The sequence below is a fragment of the Strongylocentrotus purpuratus genome, unplaced genomic scaffold (genome assembly GCF_000002235.5).
Source record: "Strongylocentrotus purpuratus isolate Spur 01 unplaced genomic scaffold, Spur_5.0 spur5_scaffold_7, whole genome shotgun sequence".
NCBI classification, from domain to species: domain Eukaryota; kingdom Metazoa; phylum Echinodermata; class Echinoidea; order Camarodonta; family Strongylocentrotidae; genus Strongylocentrotus; species Strongylocentrotus purpuratus.
Window position 1 is genome coordinate 25,038,160 of NW_022145613.1, and position 16,951 is coordinate 25,055,110.

A 16,951-nucleotide genomic window follows, 5' to 3' on the forward strand; every position below is an offset into this window, starting at 1 on the left:
AGAAAATACTGCGGTTTTAGTTTTTATCACCTCATACTAGTCATATCCGAAAGAGGCCTTATTGTGGCTTATTAGTGGGTACAATTTATTCAATAATGATCCTGGGATTGGATCCTGATATCATGAATTTATTTATTTTCTATGATTTGCTTGAAAACTTGATATAATGGATAAATCTTGTCCTGTATCTGTATGCTGTAACCAGTTTGTGAGAACAGGTCACAGGACAATGTTGGCTGAAGTCGGACAGGAACACCCTTGAAAGATCAGGAATATATGATGAATTTGGCCACACAAATATTTAAAAAATGATTTTCTATTAAATTTGAGTCATGTACATGGGCATATATCCAAGCTGGTAAGCACAGCCATAGATTTGCATGTGTGGCTCAGTGAGTCAGTGTCATGGAGCACCGCCCCCCCCCCCCCCCCCTAAAAAAAGAAAAATAAGTACCAGTATATAGAAAAGATTGGGAAATATAATGAATTTTGGTGAGGTATAATTGTGAAACATGTTCACATTGTAAACGAAAGGATCTCATAAATAAAAATTCATTTACTATTTTGAGACACTTTCAAATATAAGCATTATTTTCCCATGTATAACTTTTTCCAAAATTCTTCACTTAAAAGGTATCCTCACATTATTTCCATTGTCTGTAAAACTCTTGTGTTGTCTTCTATTCTGAATTTTGTGTGTGTGTGTGTGGGTGTGTGTGTGTGTGTGTGAGGGGGGGGGGTAACGCTGGGGTAGTCCCAGCTTGGCAAGATGAAAGTCAACAAATTATGTTTCTCCTCACCCTGCCAGCTGGCATGGCAGAAAGAGGATGCTGGCGAACGGAGAAACGGGATGTCTAAAAATGAAAGCGAGCGTTATCGGGGAGCACCAGCGAGGGCTTCGTCATTGGATGGTGTTGTGGTTTAGAGATTTTGCTCCGAGGGGGTTTCCATTATTGTCGTTTGGCTCGGGTCGGTCGGTCGACCAGGCTCTGCCCCGACCTTCTGTCTTTCGTGTTTCCTCCTGCTGTAGCTCCGAGGGCAACTTGAGTTAATAATAAGAAGAGAAGATGTGAGGATACATTGGTACATGGCATTGACATGTAGGCTACGTGTTGTGACTCTTCTCACCCTCTTCTCCTCTTTTTCTCTTCCTCTCCTCTCTCTGCTTTTTCTTCTTTCTCCACTTTCTTAATATTTTGTTATGACATTGACATGTAGGCTACGTGTTGTGACTCTTCTCTCTTCTCTTCTTTTCACCCTCTCTTTCTCTCTCTCTCTCTATATATATATATATATATATATTGCTCTCTTGCTTTTCTCCCTTCTCTACTTTCTTAATGTTGTTTACTTTCTCTTTTTCTCCCCTCCTTTCGCTGTCTCTCTCTCTCCGCCTCCCCCTCTCTCTCTCTTTCCCTCCCCCTCGCTGCTCCCCCTGTCTCTCTCTCCCTCTCTCTCTCTCTCTCCTCTCTCCCTCTCCTCTCTCTCTCTCTCTCTCCCTCTCTCCCTTTGTTCACTACATTCCAATACCTCTCTATTTGATCCTGAAGGTTTGTCCGTCAAATATTGTAAATGTGAATATTTCAGTGATCATAATGAGCTCAAGCAACTGCTAAATGATCCTCATGCATCTCTCCTCCCCCCCCCCCCCCCCCACTGTTATGATACAACAAAATTCCTGCATCAAAACATATCACTATTTACAAACATGTATTACCTTGCATCAGAGGTGATCAAACTTTCCTAATGCATAAAATGTCATCAAAACTGAGCTGATTCAGACTCAGACACTTTATTTTGAATCTATTATGGTAAACAGTACTGTCACTTTTAGTCTGACAGCTTTTCAAGTCCTAATTTGGGTTTGCGAAACTGAAAGATGAAACTCCACTCCAGCGGTATAATCTCATTCTGTCCTACATCTATGTCGTATAGTGACAAAGCAGTAATATGAATACTTTCTGCTTTTTTCCTCTTTATTTTGATGAATGGAGTTTGTGGAGCAGGCTCCATTGTCGTCTCTGAATCAAGCTATTGGCTTTATCATTAAAGTACCGAATCCTCTTGCGTGACCTTATGACCTCCATAGAGTTCAAGTCGATGTCACATGCATGTTTAGAAACCCACCTCTTTTGATTCTCGATCACAAGCTACTATAAATATTATGGTGACTAGGGGAGAAGAGACTGGGAAAATGGGAGAATCAAGCCGACCCTGGTGGTGTTCTTGTATTCAAAGTTCAAACTTGTGATCGTTAGCGGAGTCGAAAATGACTCCCTATTTTTACTAAAAAAGGAGTTCAATTTCCACAGAATATGACCCCATTTTTTAATTTTTTATTTAAATGGTACAAAATTGGCTCTAAATTTGAATCCATGTACAACCAGGGAATCACCCCCCCCCCCCCCCCCCCCCAAAAAAAAAGAAGCTACCTTGAACTCCCAACTTGTGTGGAATTCCCCAGATTTCCACCTTTTTTTTTTTTGGAGCTTTTTTTTTGGAGCCACTAGTTATTCATGTTTTTTCATCCATGAATAAAGTCATGCTGAGTTTGTTTTGTTGGAATGTCATCAATATCATGACATCAGTCAGTAGACTACATGAAGGTCATGAATGGCACTTGTAGATTTGTACATTAAATTTGATTTAATACATTACGAAAAATGGCCTATTGTGGTATTCTGAATAGTGAATACAGTAGTGGGCCAGAAAAAAGGCAAAAGAAAATGTAATCATTGTAACCTTGAGTAAAATATAAAGCCACTACCAGTACTCCACTCTCCTCTCATTTCCTTCCTGCTCATTTCCCACTAAATTTCTCATTTTTTTGGTTTTGTTTTGTCTAACCGCTTTTGTTTAGTCATTATATGATAATGATGGGAGATATGGTTCTTGTTACCTTAGTCTAGATCCAATTCACAATATAGTATTTCCCCCTTCTTGTTTAATCCTTTCCCCAACTTCTTTCCTTAACTTCTTTCCTTCTTTTTGTTCCCCCTTCTCTCTTAAATAAAAGAGTGAATTTTCACTCTATTTTCACTTTCTTGGGAGTGATGTCCGTGATCACTTGTTTAGGAGTGAAAATCAATTGATTTTAGAGTGCTCTCTAAGAAGAAAAGAGTGAATGTTCACTCTATTTTCACTACATTTTCACTCTCCAGAATAGTGACGTCCGTGATCACTCAATTTTTTTTAGAGAGTTCATTGAATTTCATTTCTTCAACTCTCGGCATTAGACAGGTATTTGGTCTGTCCGTCTATGTTTTGGAAAGTCACAAATGTAAAAGCACAACTGTAGAACAAGATTTATCAATGAATCACAGATCTAAAGCCAAGGCCTGTCAGCAAGGCCACCATTTTATAGGGAAGGATGTGGATAGATGTGATATTGAACGTTTCATTTGTGGTTTGTAATAGATTTTGACGATGATGTTATTATTGATATTTGATAACGGTTGTGTTCTGCACAGATTTGACCTTCTTCTTGGTTATTTTTGATGAATTAATTATCAATTGGGCAAATGCTGCCCATGATTATTCTGTCAATCAGATCATAGAAGTACAGAAAATAATTTAATTTCTCCTTTAGATGTTTATAGTTTTCTCAACATTTCTTTCTCAATTTTATTCTTTGTTACAGAGCAAGAGGAAGTTCCCATATTGAGACAAGATGATGCTGTACCTGTAGATGTACATCAACAAGGTGGGTGTTTATATATCTCTTCTTTTCCCCCCTCCCCCCCCCCCCCCCCCCCCCCCCCCTCCCCCCCCCCCCCCCCCCCCGGGGTTTCTCTCTCTCTCTCTCTCTCTCTCTCTCCCCCCCTCTCTCTCTCTCTCCCCCCTCTCTCTCTCTCTCTCTCCCCCCCCCCCTCTCTCTCACTCTATCTATCCCTCTCTGTTATCACTCTTTCCCTTAAAGCCCGTCTGCACTAGTTTGGCCAGGGGGATTAAACCTCCCTGCATGGTCACTGACGGGTGGTTATCTAATCAAATCAGCTCTCAATTAACATAAAAAAAAGGGGATCATGAGGGACCACCAGGTACCGATTAGGCATTGTTTGGTATATAGAGGGCGCAAGTAGCTATAAGTAGTGCAGTGGGGCTTTAAGGCTCATCCTACACGATACAGCAATATGTAGCCTCTAATACTTTATGTCATAACAAAAGTTTTAAAAGTGGTGCGGTTTTGCCTTGTCATACCTGAATGAGTCTTTACTCTAGTTTAGGCTTTCCACTCCTCCTTTCCCTCTTTCATATCCCTCCATCTCCTCTCGCCTTCCCATGTCTCCCTTTCCTTAACCCCCGCCCCTCTGGCTCTTTCCCTTTCCCCATCTCACCCTTTTCTCTCTCTCTCCCCACTATGACTCTCCTTTCCATTCCCTTCTCCTCACTCCTCCACTCCTTTTCTTTCCCTTCCTCCATCTCGTCCTACCTCTAACTCTCTCCTCTAACTCCTCCCCCTTTCCTATTAATTATTGGAATGACCAGACATGAATTGTAGGCTACTGTACATGTAGCAAGGGCTGTTCTTTCCTTGTACATGGTATCTCTTTGGTTTCAGTAGGTCCGTGCTTTGTTTCAGGGATTCCAACAACTAACCAAATTTTACAGTTTTCCAGTCACCGTCTACCCTCTTAATGAGTAAATCCCTGTTGTATCCTCCCATGTCCTGACGTGATATTGATATAATCCTTACATATTGCATGCATTTGACCCCATGTGGCAATCCCATCTTTGAAGCTTGGAACATTTGTGGCATTTTGCGTCAAGGGTCGCGATGGTGTTGGTCTTGTGAAACAGAGTTAGGCCAGCTTGGAAATTGCAACCATCCGTGAGATAAAAATCGGTCTAAATCTAGACTTGAGGAGCGATGGAGGTTACACAGGGTCACGTAAAACCACATCCCCTTGTGATAAAGGGGTACCTTGATGCCCCTGCGTGTGGGATGTCTTGTAAAGAAAGGGTGATACCCAGTTTTCACAGGATATCTAGGAACAATTCAGGGCACACTATTTCAATGTATACTAAATGCGAAGAGCTCTGATAGCAGACTGAATGGTTCATAGAACGTTGCTTCTGGAGATCATTGCAGGGTGGTCCACAAACAAAAATTAAAACATTTAAACTTCAAATGAAAATGGACTGTCTGACGTGTTTGAAGCTCCCTCTAAAGGCTCTAAGGTTCTTACATGTTCTTGCTCGCTGGTGAAATCTGAGCCATATTTAGGAGAATTTTCAAACAAATTTTGACTATTTCTGAAATTATGTGGGTTAAGAATTAATGTTGACCTCTTTCTAATTTTCAAATTTTCAACCTGTTGCTGATTTTCAAACATGTAATTTCAAAATTAAACCTGTCACTGTTTCATGTTAAAATCCCTTGTGGACCATGGCACACTGTCTTTGAAGTATGTAGTACTTAAAATGCTATTGACATTTTACACCAGAACCATGACATAGAGATGCTCACATCCATACATGACATTTTCTTGGCAGGAACTATGAAAACAAAAGTTTGATTGCTGCATTTTTCTCAATTATTTATTACTTGGGTCTCTATCAAGACTTCTGACCCTTCTGAAACACCAAATAGAACCCATAATTTCTTTAATTCCCCTATTGCCACATAGGTTGCGTTTATCTAGGAAATTTTTGGCTAGAATCAGGTTTCTCAAACGTCTTTCAGGCAAATTTAGAAGTAGATAAACGCAAAGCCTTTTTCAAACGTCTTTAGATATGGGCATATCAAAAGACGCAAAAAGGTGCGTTTTGTATGTGACATACAGCCAGAATCACGTTTCTGAGAGGTCGATAAACGCAAAGCTGTTTTGAACGTCACATACAAATAGGACCACACAGGTGTTGTGTACAAGCATGTGTGTGAATTTGACCTCCGAGAAACTGTCTGCTTCCCGGGTCAAAACAGCTGGGCAGACACAAGGCCTTTATTTTGAATCGTGAAGAGTAGATAAACGCGACATCCCGCAAATCACGATCGTATAGTGGGGTATGATAGTGGGGTTCGATAGTGGGGTACGATATGTACATTTCTAGTGGCAAGCCTAGATAAACGCGCTCTAAGTCTGTTCAGTCTAAACATGCTGGAATGCCAATGATATGAAGGAAGATTTGGAGATGATTCTCAGAGTGACATTTCGCAGTGAAAGAACTTGTGAGTGAGAAATGGTACCCCTCAGTCATGAAATCACTATCTGACTACAAACTTGATTTATGATGGGAAAAAGCAATAACCTTGCAAGTTGAAGCAGAGACGGATAGGCAGAGATGGAGAGTGAGAGGGTGAGAGACTGACAGAGAGAGAGGGAGACATAGACAGAAAAAAAAACATGTGAGAGAGGGGTGGAGTAGAGAGACAGACAGACAAAGAGAGGGAGGGGGATGGAGGGAGAGAGAAGGTGATTAGGTGAAGAAAGAGAGAGATGGAGAGAGAGAGAGCGAGAGAGAGTGTAGAGTGAGAGACGAAGACAATACTCCTGTTTCACCAACCTTATCGGGTACCCATTTTACATGTATGCACCTGGGTGAAAAGTGGCAAATAGAGGGGAGGGGTGCAAGAGAAAGTGAGACGGGAAGGAGAAGAGGTGCATTAATTGTGCAAGAGATGAGTGAGAAAGATGAAAGAGAGACAAGAGTCTGAGAGAAGCAGAGGAAGCGAAAAGACAGACAGACGGACAGATAGGAGATAGAGATGGAGACAGTAGCATTGAGCGGTCTATGCATGCATAATAGGTGGAAGGATGTGGTGCCTAGTGGCTTGAGGAGCTTCTTCGAATGGGGGAAGACAAACAAATCAAGACAAGTTTTCTTTTTGTATTTAGCTTGATGCTATATTTTGAGAGATAGTAATCACTATCAGTCTAGGCATCGAGTCTGATTACCGCTTTCTTGATTTGATTTCATGATATCTCCGGTTCAGCAACTAGCTCTTTTTACTTCTCGATTCTTTCCAGTCCACTCCCTTTGTCACCCCCGCCTCCATCCCCTCTAACTCACTTCAGGGGGCTGTGATTATCATTAGATGCAACCTAATGCTTGAATCTCAAGTGCTTCTTACCATTTCTTCTATGGTGTTTATTCTCTACAGAGTACAAGTCACCCTAATTATCTGTTTTTCATTTGACTTTGGAACTGCTTGCCAGTTGCCTTTGGCTGCGTTTATGCTTAAATTTTGAAGGCAGAATGAGCAATCTGAAACGCTCATCGTAAACGCTCATCGTGATCGCAGTTCCACGATGTACTGTTCATGCTTACTTCTCTGGCCCCCCCCCCCCCCCAGGCAATTCTCCGTGTGTGGCCTTAATTGGTCTTCCAGCTGGATTCGCAAACCTTCACTGTGCATGCTACGTAGACCCACCAGAGGTCAGTGCGTTGACCCCATTTAAACGCGTTTACAAATTGTAAACGCGTCTTTTTGTGAGTTTACGATCGGTGTTCGTGATCGCCGTTTTTCGGTGATTCTACAAAAGTGAGCATGGACGCAACCGTGTTTTAAACTAAACGCGTAACAGATGCCTGATTCTGGCCAGAAAAAGTGAAGCATAAACACGCCCTTAGAAAAATATGTGGTAACCCCAGTGTCCTATCCAATACTTATCTCTCCCTTGTTTTTTTTTTCTTCATCGAAGTAGGAAAAAAAATCCCTTCTCTTTCACCACATTTTATTCCATTATCATCCCAATTTTACTCCATCTCCTTTGTATCATTTTTTTTTCTTGATCAAGATGTACATGTAGGCCTACACTATATGGCTAATTGAAATCATTGAGATTATTTTAGATATTAGTTACAACCCTTACAGTGATAAATACTTTTCAAAAATCATCAATACTATGTTGATTTCCTGTATATCTCAATTATCGTTAAAATGTCCATTACATATCCGGGTATAGTGTGTAAAGTTGTGTTGACTTAAGTTATCTCAAGATGGCATTTTGGTAAACAAAATGTTCCATACACATTTAACTGTCTTCAGTGTTTTTTTTAAATAATTCTCCTGGGATTCTCAAATTTTCCCCACCTCCTCTTAGGTGGGTACCCCTTCCCTTCCCTTCCCTTGCCCCCAGGATCCCCCGATCAGTTCCACCCTACCCCCCCCCCCCCCCCCCCCCATCAGCTCTATCCCCTTAACAGCACGATATGAATGTGAGTTTGATGGAGGCCTCACTCGTCGGTAGAGGAAATAATCAATGGTGACGTCTATATCGTTATCTCGTATCATTTCATTGTATTTCCTGTGTGAACTGATTGATTGAAGACTATTCTGAATGTACATTTAGAAAATACGTGGGGGAGAGGAATAAACTTAATATATTTAGATGAAATGTATTTGATTGTTGATTGATAATGTTATATTTCCTGGAAAACAAGTCTTGCTGTAGTTACACTGTAGATGAAAATATATATTTCTTATTTTGAAAAATTGTTATAGGGGAAAACTAACCTGGATTGCCAAATTGTTTTGAATTAGATCAGAGTTGTGTCAATAAAGGTATATGAGTTAAAGGTAAAGACCAGTATTGGAAACGCCCCAATTTCAAAAAATGAAATGGAAGCTCTCATTACCAATCATGTGAAAGAATATGTTTTGACTAATACATGATAATAAAAAATTTGCCGGGAAACCACCTACTAATTCATATATTTGGTAAATTTGTTTCTCTCATGGTCTGTGAGAGATATAGGGTAGTCCCATATACATCATTCTGTGTATAGTGCTTGTAACTTTACGAAGAATGGGCCAAATTTCTTATCATTTTGATGATTCCAGAACCTTGCAGATGCTAGATGATCAACCTTTTCTGATCGATTCCACAACGTTTCTTTCACAATGCAATCGCATGACCATAACTGGTCTTTACCTTTAAGGCCCTTCTGGCTCCCAAAAGTTGATGATGCAACTAGCTATCTTTTTAGTCAGTTACTATTGTCATACAACGTCTGAACCTTTTGAATCCTTGTGTACATGTATTTATTTCCTCCACTTGTGGTTTATTGCTGCACAGACTGTATATGGTTGAGCATAATTCCCTTTTTTGTCTATCAGGCATATATAAGTTTCATCTGTCAGAACAAAGTGTAATTTGTGAAAAGTTAAACAAAATTTCTTTTTCATGTAATGAGCCAAAATGACACATTATAACACTTGTTGTTATTAATTTGTCAATGTTGGTGCGACAGTCCTATCATCTCTCAACTGGAGATTTTTGAAAATAGAATCTGAATCATTCATGTAGAAAATACCCAGTGCATGTGCAGTCATACAGCTAATTGAGGCTGAGCATATCTACGTGTAATAGGTCCTGATGCCATTAGATTCAATTCAATGAAGCCTGTCAATTCAACTAAAGACAACCCTGTCATTAAGAAATAGTGAATAGAAATGATATTCTGTGAACTATAAAACAAGGATACAATGTAACAATATCTCCTGTGTTTGGTCCAACACTAAACTGTCATGTGGCCCCAACACTAAACTGTCATGTGGCCCCAACACCTCCCGAGTGTTCAGCCCCCCAATCTGCCTCTTCACGTCAACGCTTCTTTATCCTTTCTATACATATATATAGGCCTAACCGAAAGTCTTTGCTCATTTCCTCTTGCTTTGCGAGACAAGGAACCCATTCCTTCACAACAGGCAGACGGTTAATGGCAGTGATTAGCCCAAATTAGCAACATAATGACACATTGTCAAGGTGCTGCTATGCTGGCAAGCTTCTGTCTTGTAGTCTAACCTACGCAGACTTTAAATGAGGTTGCGAATAGTGTTGTTTAGTTGGTGGAAGCTTCTACTAGTTCTAGAGCAGAGGCTAAAAGAAGAGACTAGTCTGCAGGCAGGTGTGAGAAGGTCTTGTGGTTGGTTGCCTCTCTGTTCTGCATATACAGTGACCCATGGTTTATATTATACAGGTGTAGTAGGTCCAGGGTTCAATTCTATGTATGTAGCATTGATTCCTGTCAGGTAATTATAAATCAAAGACTGGAGCTGAAGATGAAGTGCCTTATCCAAGGACATTTATGTGCAGGTGTCACTGATCATGGTCTAGTGGATACAAAACACTGGACTCTTGGGTTTGAGGTTCAAATCCCTACCAGGGTATTAACATGTACTGTACGTGTACATGTCTTTCCTGTTGGCAATGCATATTGGGATTTGATTTGAATAATCAAACTCTAGATTGGAAGTCAAGAATATTGATCACTATACCATGGGAGTCTACATTACCAGCTCAATTCTGTTCATCAATTTAAATTTATGCAACAAATGGATTGTGGTTGGTGGTGGTTGCGAACATTGTACCCTGTCGTTTACTATGTATCCTGAATACCAAATACAACATGAATTCTAACGATTTGGCATGGTACTGTACATGATATTATCTGACTGTTGAGAACCAGAAGGGCGTTAAATCTCTGTTAAAGGTTGAGTTAATGCCCTTCTGTCTTCATCTCTGCTCTGTTCTGCTGGCCCGAAGACCAGGAATTCATCCGGACGGACACGTTGGGGTCTCTCGATCCTTATGGTCACACTTCCCCTCACTGTCATATCCACATCCTTCCTGCTCTCAGGGTCTCGCAACAACCAGTCCCCTCAAGGAAAAAACCGTCCTCTGGGAAGAGAAGATCAGAGAATTCCTGTGGGAGAGGAAAAGCATTCTCTGGTATTATTACCTGTGATGAGATGTTAATGTCAAATGAGAAGGGGATAAAAAGGAGGATGAATATCAGTTCATCTTTTGTTCCACAGGTTGCATATGTGGGATTTGATCATTTGAGAAACATCATCATGGTTTTCAAAACTGCTAATGGCAGTGATAAAATCTTTGGGAGATTGAGAGATCGTTGTCATTGATATACTTACCTTAAAGGTAAAGACCAGTATTGGAAACGCCCCAATTTCAAAAAATGAAATGGAAGCTCTCATTCCCAATCATGTGAAAGAATATGTTTTGACTAATACATGATGATAAAAAATTTGCCGGGAAACCGCCTACTAATTCATATATTTGGTAAATTTGTTTCTCTCATGGTCTGTGAGAGATATAGGGTAGTCCCATATACATCTTTCTGTGTATAGTGCTTGTAACTTTACGAAGAATGGGCCAAATTTCTTATCATTTTGATGATTCCAGAACCTTGCAGATGCTAGATGCTAGATGATCAACCTTTTCTGATCGATTCCACAACGTTTCTTTCACAATGCAATCGCATGACCATAACTGGTCTTTACCTTTAAAACGATTAAAATTTTTGTGAGAGGTTCAGATTCGCAAAACTTTTATGCTGAGAAATCATTGAATGTCAGTCGAAAACAACACTAAATTTGTGCAATTCTTGAAAGTTTTGTTTTCTTTTTTGAATTAAAAAAAAAATGTATGTGCTTTGTGCATCCCTTCCTATCTGTACTTCCAAACTTACTCCCTTCCCTTACTCCCTCCCCCTTTCCCTTACTCCCTCCCCTTTTCCCTTACTCCCTCCCCCTTTCCCTCTCAGAACATTTAGAAGAAGAATGGTTCACAGATAACAAGAGCAAGAAATGTTGATAATCTCTGTGGTAAGAGTACTCGCTAATATCATCCACATGCATTTGTCCTTTTACAGATCATAGTTCACATAGATTAGTATTGACATTCCTGTAAAATAACTAAAAATAACTGAGACAAAACAAAACTTCTACGAATTTACCAAATGAAACCATCCAGCCTTGGGTTATTGACCACTGGGACAGCCTTCATCCAATTGTGCGAGCTTCCCAAACCGGTGACCAGCTCTCATGGGTACGGTTGCTTCGAGGGGGAGGGACCGGATAATCCCGGACAGAAATTGAGATGCGCCGCTGTGTTACGTGACTCAACACCAAACAGTTATACTGCGCTAATTTAGCGATTATTTGATTTTTCTTTTTTAAACGTCTTGGCGTATGACCACCGCTGTCCAGCAGCAAATTGAATTATGCGTAGGTAGCCAGCTAGGGTAATCTTCTCTTCCGAGTTGATGAAGGAGGGGGAAATTGGACAGGGGGGGGAGAGATGGGTCATCTATTACCCTATTTGATTCGGTTTTGTCCTCTTCTAAACTCCTCTCACATGAGGCTGATTAGAAAGGTGGAACTATGTGTATGCTGTTTAGTTTGTTACTTTATTTGTCCCCCATGTGTCAAAAGTTCAAAGGTCAACCAAGGTTGCTGAGGTCATGGATAAGGTGAAGATTTTAATAACTTCTTTATTTGTGGTAAATTAGTTTCATGTTAAGAATTGTACTATTTGTAGGGCAGGTATTTCAACAATTATATTTTTACGACATTTCAATTCATGGCAGACACTATCTAAGAATTTCGTGGCTCTTTTAGTTTTAGTTATGACTATGGGCGCGTTCATGCTTGATTTTGACGGCCAGAATCAGGCATCTGTTACGCGTTTAGTTTAAAACACGGTTGCGTCTTAGCTCACTTTTGTAGAATCACCGAAAAACGGCGATCATGATCGCCGATCGTAAACTCACAAAAAGATGCGTTTACAATTTGTAAACGCGTTTAAATGGGGTCAACGCACTGACCTCTAGTGGGTCTACGTAGCATGCACAGTGAAGGTTTGCGAATCCAGCTGGAAGACCAATTAAGGCCACACACTGAGAATTGCCTGGGGGAGCCAGAGAAGTAAGCATGAACACTACATCGTGGAACTGCGATCACGATGAGCGTTTACGATGAGCGTTTCAGATCGCTCATTCTGCCTTCAAAATTTAAGCATGAACGCAGCCTATTACTCTCAAATTGTAAGGATGATAATGATGATGATGATGATGATGATGATGATGATGATGATGATGATGATGATGATGATGATGATAATGCAACGAGCTATTATTAGTCTCTTGCCTCATAAGAAGTTTCACTCCAAAACAAACTTAGGGGTTGGTGTATGGAGAGGCCTCTATCGATAGGGGAAGCAACTTATTTTCTTCCTCAATCTTCTTAACCTCTAAGGCCTTCGTGCTCATTAAGCTTGGGAAGGAAAGGCCCGGGGTCATTTTTTTTTCAGAGGAAACTTTTTTCCTTGATATTTCTGTAGTTAAGTGAACCTTAAGAGCATGCGACCCCTTTTACTTGATCCTATTTAAAAACCAAATCAAGGTCTATACCTGACTTTTAATCACTTTGAAAGGACCTTGTAACAAGTTAAATTGTTTGAAAGACATTCTTAAAGAAACAGTTTGGTGAAACTTGAAGAAAAGACACCACAAGGAAGGTGTGAGGGTTTGAAAGCTGAGAAATGAGATCACAAGATCTATGTGAATCACAAATTGGGATATTTACAGGTAGTCGTAATTAAGAATATTATGTGATTAGGGACAACTCACCTTCTTAAAATATAATCTTTTGCTCTTTTAGAATATATATTGGCCTGCACATATTTAATGAAACCATATGATCTGTTAAGAGTCTCAAAGTTCTTTAGTTAATTCCCTTGTGGCTCCAACCAGAAGATATGATTTAATTTGATATTATCTAAAAAAAATTTTTTTTTAATCAGAAAATAGTTACAGAAACTGTCTCAATGTCACACGTCTTTCATTTGTATTTTGATGGAGGACTTGCACTTGTTGCAGAGGTTGGATCTAACCTGAGGAATAGTGCACTGGAGGTGTGTACGTGTATGGGAACGCTGAACGTGAGAATGGCACGTTCTGAGAAACAGGGTGCTAATTAGTTGCTACCTGTTTTGCAGCACTTGTATTAGTTGAGAAAAGGGCAATTCATTCCATTGCTTGGTAACTATAGCAATGAATGAGAACACACAAAATTGAATTACTAATAGTACTATTAAAGTATCTCTTAAGGTGGTATTCAAGAGAAGGGGAGTAAAATACAGTGTGTTCTATAGGATTTCAAAATAATGTTACCTACTGCCCATTATATTCCAGGTTTTTCCAGATTGTTTAATGTCTCTGTAGAAACACACCTGGAATCGGGTGCTAACTCTAACAGAATAGCGTACCTGTATCCAGAGATTTCTGCATGGGTACGCTCGCCTTATCAGTTCTGTAAACGTGTCCATACTTTAGCTTTAGTGTTTAGACACCCATAAACCCGCTAAACTTAGGTGGAGGGCTAACATTAACATTAAAATGTTGTGCTATCATGGTGCAATATGATGCAGAAATTGACATTCCGGTAATTAATGATTTTCAGTTGGATCTTATCAACTCAATATCAACCCCCCCCCCCCCCCCCGAATTACCTTATCAGGTGGGACTACACAAATGTGACAGCCCCTTTTTCAACATCATATACATGTACAGTATGTGCACATCCTCAACATTCATACTGGCAATAAATAGATGTCCCTGATTTTATAGTCAGGAAACTCATTAAATTTTTCTGCAAGCTGCTTCTAGCATCGATAATAAGCTGTTCCGCTGTTCAGGCCATCATGATGAGCTGCATATTTTTAGGCCAAGTTTTTTTGTTTAAAGAGAAATGTAAGCCACATTATTAATCATAAGAAAATATATTCCAAGAAAATATACCACAGAAAATACCTACATGTATAGGCTGTGATGTTCAATAGGCTTATTCCCACACAAGAAAAGTGAAATTTGAATCTGTGCAAAACAGATGTTCTGGCAACTATGATGAGTAGCATGGTTTATGTATCACTATCAGGAAGACTTAAGCCACATAATGGATCACTATATATATATCATCTACAATATTTATTCCCGGAAAATAAACCACAGGAAATATGCATAACGTTTTCAATCTTCAGGAACATTCAAATATCAAAAGTGAAATTTGAATCTTATTACATTTTGGAGTCTATATTTATATAATAATAATACAAAATTGTTATAGTGCCTTTTTATAATGAAAGCAGAAACAAAGCACTTAAAATACCTACATGGTGATCACATGCAGTAGATGAATTATGAATTTAATTTCATTTTGGGAAAAAAATGCTACTGGTTGTAGATATATGCTTTTTGCTCTTTTTGGGGTCTCAAATATTGCCAATTTGTGGGAAATTATAGGCCTCCACGAAGGCCTGATCTTTGTCTTGACAGAGGACAACCTGTTCCTCGATGTTTCCTCCTCCAAACTTTCAGGAAGCCCATCGGCCAGAAAAGTTTCCTAATTAGATTTGTAATCAATCTTATCTCGTTTTGGGGATCATACCCGTCCCTAATTCCTATCTTCATTACCACCTATTAAAAAGACTGAGCTTAATCAAGCCATTGGTCAGCAGAACGGTCAAACGACGGTCAAGTGATGGCCACTGCGACAGGTGGGCAAACATCAAACCCGCTGGTGTGATTTTTCGCAGGTTCCCTGGTAGTTAGTTCATTGAAGAAAAGGATTAGTGAACAAGAAATCTATAACACTCGGGTTAATGACAAAATCCTGCATTGTAATCCTTGACAATTAGAAAAGGTCAGCACCGAATTATAGGCAATTAAGCACCAGATTTACGAAAAAGGTATGTTCATGTAGCTCTTAATAGGTGATTTTAGAATTATACTGTGTGGAGGACAGTTTTAATCACATCTTCAGCAACTATTATAAAGAAAGACCTTTGTAAAAGCAAGCATTTGTTGTATTTCCAAATTACTTGGTATTTGAAATTTGTGGACTTTTATATCCTATTTACACTGGTTAAACCCTTCTGGCTTAATTTTTTTTTGTAATTGGTAATTTCAACAGAGTGCTTGTTTGGTGCATATATTCTAATAGTAAGAATTTTATCTTCAGTGGACTCTCTCTACCCATGTGTTGAAATGGATACCTGGCTAAAAGCATTTATCCCTTGTAAGGCATTATGAGAATTGAGAACATATTTATTTCAAAAAGAGCTTTAGCCATGAAAATAATGAATCAATGGTGATCATGATAATAATCCTCTAAATGGCTGTTTTCTGACAAGAGCTTTGATTAATTTTATTATAATTCACCTAAACATTTGACTTAGAGCCTGGGGAAACAATGTTCAAATTTCATGCTATTATTTTCCATTGTAGTTGTGCTTATTCTGCTCAAAATGTATGCTAATTCTCCCCATCAGGAACTTTTTTTTCTTTTTGTGAAGAACTACTAACTGTTAACAGCATTTACGAGCTCTTGCAGCGCAATAGAATATATTCACATAGTTATTGCGCTTTACAAATGAATATTATTATTATTATTGTAGTACCGGCATTTAGTTTAGGTTATGCAAACTATCCCATATATTGAGGTAAAATTAAAACTTTTAATCATCGTCAGTTTAGCCAATAATGAAAGAGTGTTAGCCCGAAGTGCTTAACCAGGAGTTCATTGTTTATGGCAGAAGGAAATAAAGGGGCTTCAGCGTACGCACTCTTGTGTTTCCTGCCCCTCCAGATTACCACACCGATCTTGCCATATATAGGCATTGGTAATCGGCGTCGACGTCATTGATGATGTCACCGAGAGCTGCGTTTGAGGGGGTCAGGAAATTCCTTCGAGTTTGGCGCATTCTTCTGAGAGCAATCGGTGACACTCATCAAAGGGCAGGATTTTGGTCTTATTCTCCAGGCGATAAGAATCAGATTTCTGGAGAAAGAAAGAAAAGTGCTAGATGGAAATTGGCAATAAAAATGCAGAGTTCTTTATGGTGCCTTGATGCATCCTCTCGATATGTCACCGCAGTGTCTGTTGAAAAGGAGATGTGTCTTTTCTCAACTTCCTCTGAAGAAGATGTACTTGTACCAAGCAGGGTGCAAATAGAGATGATATATTCCATCTGGAACTAAAACACTTGCCGAAGCATAGATTTATTCATGAGATGAAACCTGTACAAAGACCACACAAGGGAAATGAAACAAATGGTCTTTGTGGGCAGGTTTCTTAAATACATATTTCAGTGACAATCACTGTTCAAGAGAGACAAAATTTGGTCTTGATTAAAGTTTATAGACAGGT

General features: G+C 39.4%; 1 protein-coding gene across 1 annotated transcript in view; it reads left to right on the forward strand.

The window, feature by feature from the left end:
• Window positions 1-16,951, forward strand: part of LOC100894039 — a 52,188-nt gene that overhangs the window by 11,772 nt on the left and 23,465 nt on the right. Inside the window, exon 2 of the mRNA XM_011662078.2 lies at window positions 3,638-3,700. The gene's annotated coding sequence lies outside the window, so the exon portion shown is untranslated. The remainder of the gene's footprint in view (window positions 1-3,637; window positions 3,701-16,951) is intronic.